Source organism: Onychomys torridus, chromosome 7 (genome assembly GCF_903995425.1).
Source record: "Onychomys torridus chromosome 7, mOncTor1.1, whole genome shotgun sequence".
In the NCBI taxonomy this organism is placed as follows: domain Eukaryota; kingdom Metazoa; phylum Chordata; class Mammalia; order Rodentia; family Cricetidae; genus Onychomys; species Onychomys torridus.
Genome location: NC_050449.1, coordinates 94,122,794 through 94,130,038, shown reverse-complemented (window position 1 = coordinate 94,130,038; position 7,245 = coordinate 94,122,794). Strand labels below are relative to the sequence as shown.

General features: G+C 40.0%; 1 pseudogene; it reads left to right on the top strand.

Annotated features, from left to right (window-relative positions):
* Positions 1-1,438: 1,438 nt before the first annotated feature.
* LOC118587850 lies at positions 1,439-1,927 on the top strand (annotated as a pseudogene).
* Positions 1,928-7,245: the final 5,318 nt, after the last annotated feature.

Here is a 7,245-nt window from a genome sequence, read left to right as displayed (position 1 = left end):
ATAACATCTTTAGAGATCAATTTGAATAAAGAAGAAAAAAAAAAGGACATGAACAGCCCTGTAGACAATGAATTTAACAGATCTGTACACATTCCACCAAACAGCAGCAGAATACACATTTGCCTGACTCACTCACTGAACATACTTCAGGACAGACCACGTATCAGGTCACAAAACAAGTGTTATAAAAGACGGAGCTCATTCCAAGTATCTTTACTGATCACAACAGAGTGAAACTAGAAACCAACAGCCGAAGGAAAATCGGAAATTTTACAGACATGTGTGAATTCAACAACACGTTTGAGAACAACCATTGGGTCAAAGGAGAAATAAAAAATGAAATGAGAAAATGTGTGGAGACCAATGAAAACGAAAACACATCATTAAAAACCACAGGTACACCAAGAGCAGTAAGAAGAAGTTTATTGCAATAACTGCCTACACACATGAGCATGTTTACACATACTCTTCCCCCCACCCCCTCTCTCTCATACATTGACTCAAGCAACCTAACAATATACTTAAGGGAAAATGTTTTTAAAGAGAAGAGCAAACTAAGCCTACAGTTAGCAGGGAAAAAAAGAAATTAACAAAAACAATAGAAAAAGAACAGTGAACTTAAAGGTTTTTTGGAAAGATACATAAAATTGACAAATATTCAACTAAACTAAGAGACTCAAATGAAGCCCAGAAAGAAGACATTCCACCTGATATAAACAGGATCATAAAAGAGTGAGACTATAAGGAAATAGATGGCATCAAACTGGATATCCTAAAAGAAACTCAAGAGAAAAAATGTTATAAACTCATTGTATAAGGTTAGCACGACCCTGTCATAAAAGGATGATAAAGACTACAGCAGACTTCTGGGTAGGTGGCAGATAGAGACTGCCTGTTTATGAGTTGGTAAAAGAGAGAGTCTGAATTTTAAAAAAGTAGACTCTATTCCAAAGAGAGAAATGGAGAAAGAGCTCCCACAGAAAGAAATCCACAAAGTGAGAGAATGCTAGAAAGCATCAGAACGAGAAAGGGGGTAGAACATGATGCAGAGGAGCTTAGGTGGCACAGCTCCCTGAAGGGGAAGAGGAAACAAATTGCTTCTAAGGGGAAAGCCAGGCAGTCCTATGCTCAGGACAGGCCCACAACCCTAATGAGTCTCAAATCCAGTTTGGGCTTTTGTGAGACAGCATCTCCTCCAGCACTATATGCCAAGCTCTACAACTCAGAGGCCAAATGAGTGTCGTCCTGAGAGAAAAATCTATTGCCTAAAACTGAAGTATCTCAAAAGCCTAAGATTAGGAAACATTCGCAAGTCAGGGAGTCTCAGTTCAGCTTGCCACACCCCCACAGTGAGGGAAGTCCCAGAAAGGCAGTTGCACAGAGCAAGAAAATGAAGAAGAGCAGATGCCACTGTCCCCTGTTGCCGCTTCCTGCAGCTATGATCAACTCCACCATGTTCTTCCACATCTCAGCTGATGGCCAGCCCTGGAGCTACATCTCCTTCCGGCTGCTTGCAGATTAAGTTCCAAAGACAGCAGAAAACTTTTGTGCTCTGAGCACCAGAGAGAAAGAATTTGGATATAGTGGATCCTCCCTTCACAGAATTATTCCAGGATTCATGTGCCAGGGTGGTGATTTCACACACCATAATGGCACTGGCAGCAGGTTCATCTATGAGGAGAAATTTGAGGATGAGACCTTCATCCTGAAGCATACAGGTTCTGACATCTTGTCCATGGAAAATGCTGGCCAAACACAAATGGTTCCCAGGTTTTTAGCTGCAGTGCCAAAATGGCGTGGCTGCACGGCAAACACGTGGTCTTTGGGAAGGTGAAAGATGGCATGAGCATCGTAAGCCGTGGAGTGTTTTGGGTATGGGAACGGCAAGACCAGCAACATCACCACTTCCAACTGTGGACAACTCTAATTCTTTTGACTCGTGAGCATCTTACCCATCAGACCATTCATTCTGTAGCTCAGGAGAGTGTCCCCACTCCATCTGCCTGCGATACCCTATCATCTCTACTCTCATTGAAGTTCTTCCAGTTCCATTTTTTCCTCATCCCCATCCAAATCTAGCTGGATTGCAGAGTTCAGTTTATGAGTATGACTAAAAGCTAAATAAGAAAAGAACATGAAGAAGCAATGAGGAGATGGAAACATCTCCCATCTTTGTAGATTGGTAGAATTAATATTATAAAAATGCTTAAATCACATAAAGAATTGACAATTCAATGTAATCACCATCAAAATCCCAATGGCATTCTTCACAGACCTAGAAAAAGAATTCTAAAATTCATATAGACGCACAGAAAACTCTAAAGAGCCAAAGCAATTCATAGCAAAAAGCAATTCTAGAAGTATCATGCTACCTAACCTCAAATTACACATAGAATCATAGTAACCAAAACAGATGGCACTTACATGAAAACAGACTCACAGGCCAACAAAAGAGAATGGAGGACCCAGAAATAAACCGACACAGCAACCAAATTTTTTTTGACAAAGCTGGCAAAAACATACGCTGGAGAAAAGATGGCCTCTAAAACAAATGTAGATGAATGCAAATGAGATCCATATCTCTCACCTTGAAAAAAAAAACAATTAAAGTGGACCAATGATTTTAATGTAAGAATTGAAACTTTGAAAATGTTAGAGGAAAACCATTTCAACATTCAAGCATAATCAAAGCCCCCACAGCACCAGAAATTTTATTACATGAAATTAATATACTTCTACACTACAAAATAAGAAACCACCAGAGTGAAGACAGGTTATAGAATGGAGAAAGTCTTTGCAAAGTATACATCAGACAGTGGTGTGATATCTAAGATATACAAATAACTGCAAAGTTGAAGCACACAAAAATGTGGTGGTATTGTATTCCCCCAAAATATTGTGTACCCTAATAAACTTATCTGGGGTCAGAGAACAGAACAGCCAATAGATACAGAGGCTAGAAAATGGTAGCACTCACACCTTTAATCCTAGCATTCCAGAGGCAGAAATCCCTCTAGATCTCTGTGAGATCAAGGCCACATTGGAAACAACCAGGCATGGTGACACACACCTTTAATCCCAAGAAGTGAGCCTTTAATCCCAGGGAGTGGCAGAAAGCAGAAAGATATATAAGGTGTGAAGACCAGAAACTAGAAGCTTTTGGCCTGGTTAAGCTTTTAGGCTTTGAGCAGCACAGTTCAGCTGAGAGGCATCCAGTCTGAGGAAACATGATCAGCTGAGGAATTGGTGAGGTGAGGTAGCTGTGGCCTGTTCTGCTTCTCTGATCTTTCAGCATTCACCCCAATAACTGGCCTTGGGTTTGATTTTATTAATAAGACCATTTAAGATTCTGCTACAGGAACCATTTCAACATTCAAGCATAATCAAAGCCCCCACAGCACCAGAAATTCTATTACATGAAACTAATATACTTCTGCACTACAAAATAAGAAACCACCAGAGTAAAGACAGGTTATAGAATGGAGAAAGTCTTTGCAAAGTATACATCAGACAGTGCTGTGATGTCTAAGATACACAAATAACTGCCAAGTTGAAACAAAAAAAAAAAAAATGAAATCATCTGATCGATAAATGGGCTAAAAAAATGAGTAAATAGTTCTTGACAGGAGAAATACAAATGACCAACATATACTTTAAAAAGTGTTCAACATCCTTAGCCTTTGGGGAAATGCATGCCAGAACTGTTTTGAGATTCCATCCCTCCCCAGGCAGAATCCCTATCATCAAGAAAAGCAAATGACTAAAAATGTGGAAGGAGGAAAAAGGATCCCTATTCACTTCTGGCTGGTAAGAGTACAAACTGTAGTGGGTAGCCATTCCAGCTTTGACCTGGAAGTTCCAACTCCCACTGAGGCTTCCGTAATGGTCACACCTACAAGGTGGGGCTGAGAGAGGACACTGAAGCCCCGAGTGCTGGATGCTGGGGCTCTCTTCCTGGACCCTGGACACTGGAGGTAGACCAAGCAGAGTTCTCCAGAGAACACTGCCAGACTGCGACACACCTTTCCTAGACCCTGCAACCTAACTATCCATTCATTTGTAAGTTACACCACTAAATAAACCTCCCTTTTAACTATGTGGAGTGGCCTTCATAATTTCACCAATAACAAACTTCCATGGCTACTGTGGAAACCAATATGGAGGATGCTCAACAAACTGAAAATTTACCTAGAAGGGCCCAATTATACCACTTTGGAATATAGATCTAAAGAATCTACATCAATATCCTATAGAGATATTTGCATTCCTAAAATGTAGTGATATACACAATGCATCTATAAAGAAAAAGGAAATCATAAAAATTTGTGTAGAAAATAATGGATGCAGCTAGAAATCACTATGTTGTGTATAAGCCATACTCAGAAAACAAATACTCAATTTTTTCTTGCATGTGTGAGATCCAAACTTTTATTTGTATATATATTTATATATGTGGGAATCCCAACACTAGAAAGGGGATCACAGGAAAGGTGGAGGAGATGTTAAGAGAAGGAGGAAATAGAGATGGTAACAGAATATGAGTAATAAGAGAGCACAAAATGTTTGACTGAGAAAAGAAAGGGAGTCAGCGCTGCAGCAGGGAAGGGAGAATGGAGAAGGGCAGTGGCAGAGGTGACCAAATGAAGACCAAGTACAATGACGCCATGTATAAAGTTGTCATGATGATGCCCACTGCTTTATAAGAGAATCTAAAAAATAATAATACTTTTTAAAAAAACCTTAAAAGATACCACAGGCTAAAATCCTAATAAATATAGATGCAAAACAATCCTCAACAAAATGCTAATAAACCAAACCCAATAGCACACTAATAGAAGCATACACTGTTAGCAAGTGGAATTTACCCTTGGAATACAGACACCATCTATCATAAAAATGAAAAATCACATGACTCTTCAAACAGATGTGAGACAAGTACAAATTCAACATAAAGACTTCCATTTCAAAAACTTAACAAACCAGAAACTCAAAGTATCTCAGTGCAACAGAAGTCAATACATGAAGACCCCACAACCAACAACAGTGCCCTACAGGGGAGAACTAAAAGTATTTTCCCTAAGATCAGGAGCAAGGCAAGGATTTCACTTTTTCAACTTTTATTCAATGTAGTAGTAGAAGTCTAGCCTCAACAATTGGGCAAGAAAAGGAAATAAATGAACATCCAAATTGGAAAAGAAATAAAGTGTTCCTGTTGACAAGCATGAGAATCATTAAATATAGAAAGACTCCAACTTAAAAAAAAATACCAAAATGCAGCCAACCATGGTGGTGCACACTTGTAATCCTAACAGTTAAGAGACCGAGGCAAAGGGTCACAAATTCAAAGCCAACCCAGACTACATGGGGAGGCTCTACCAAAAAAAGAAAAGGAGAATGAGAAAGAGATGGTGCCAGAAGAATTGATCAGTAAGAACTAAAAATATTATTTAATAAAGCTGCTGCACACAAAAATCAACATCAAAAACTGTGTTTCAATGCACTAACAATGAACCAAAAAAGCCCCATATCATCATCAAAAGGAATATAGTACCTAAGAATACACTTAACTAAGAGGCAGGATACTTGTATAGTGTACAAACCACAAATGATGAAAAAAGATGCAGATAGAAAGCATTCCCCCACACATGCTGGCAACAGCTACAAGTAGGAATAAGGAGAATGTTTGTCAATAGAGCCTTTTCGTAGGGAAACGTGTGACTTTATGAGTTCTCCACACATCTGCAAGCTCTCTTCTCACATGCTTTACCCTGCCAATCCTACAAAAGACAACACAAAAATGTAACAGAAAATTGTACTTTGACCAGTATGCCCTTCAGTAAAGAAATAGATCTTTAAAATATGGGTATATCCAGAAGAATGTCATTCTGCACTAAAACTGAGTAATATATTGACTTGTGGTGCAGAAATCTATATAAGACTAAGGAGATGGTTCAGTGAGTAAAGTGCTCTCTGCAAAAACAGCAAGACTGGAGTTGAGATCCCTAGAAGCCATGTAAATGGCAGACAGGCATGGTGCTCATCTGTAATGTCAGTTCTCAAGAGGCAGAGATGGGATCCTCCAAGCAAGCTGATCAGCTGATCTGGTGAGCTCTGGATACAACTGAGAGACTCTGTAAATATGGAGAACAATGGGAGAAAGCACCAGATGTCAACTTCTGGCCTTCACACACGTGTCCATGCACATTACACACACACAGGGTTGGGGGAGATCTAAATATGTATTACTGAGAGAAACTAATTCACAAAGGCTGCCTAATATATGGCTGCAACTCCATGACATTCTAGAAAAGGCAAAACTGTGCACAGTAAAAAGGTCAGGAGTTGTGAGGCAGGGAAGGAAGAAGGGGATAAACAGGCAAAATAGAGAGGATGTGTGTGGCTACTTTCAGGATGCTTAATGTGGATTACCCTCGTTGTAAATCTCGTGTGGATTTACAATCCAAGAGTGGACTATAATGTAAAGTACAAAGTAGGAGGTAACAATGATGTGTCAATGTAGGTTCATCGATTGCAAGAAATGTACCACTGGAAGGATGTTGCCGGTCCAGAGGGGAAGGGGAGGAGGGAGTGTCTAGGGTACCTCTGTGTCTTCTTTACCTTTTTTCTATGAAACAAAAACTGTCTTATTAAAAAAAAAAAGTCTTTCTCAAACTCCGATTAAAAATAATGACATCAAGCTGGGCGGCAGTGACACACACCTTTAATCCCAGCACTCTGAAGGCAGAGCTAGGCAGATCTCTGTGAGTTCAAGGCCAGCCTGGTCTACAGAGTGAGATCCAGGACAGGCATCAAAACTACACAAGAGAAACCCTGTCTCAAAAAAACAAAATGATGAGATCATTCCCATTCTGATGTCTTTGACTACAGTTACTGTTGATGAATTCTGGTCAAAGAACAAAAGAGTCTCACAAGAAAGTGGAAAAACACATAAAACTAAGGAAAACACCTCTACCAGATTCCTGTGTGGTTCTAGCCATGTGGCACAAGGCCTGGAGCCAACAGTGAAGTTCACCGTCCTCTGAACAGCGACAGTCACCTTGTTCTCACTACTTCATTCCACAGATTCCCATGACTCCAGTCACAGAACTGAGTTTACAGGGAGGTTTTAAGGATGCAGTCCCTTTTTGCCAGTTACTGTTGTGGTACACGAGGAAGCATCTTCTCAAACATAACAACAGTTTTCAGCTTGCTGTCTTCCTTTCTCTTTACAGATCCCCACGCAGC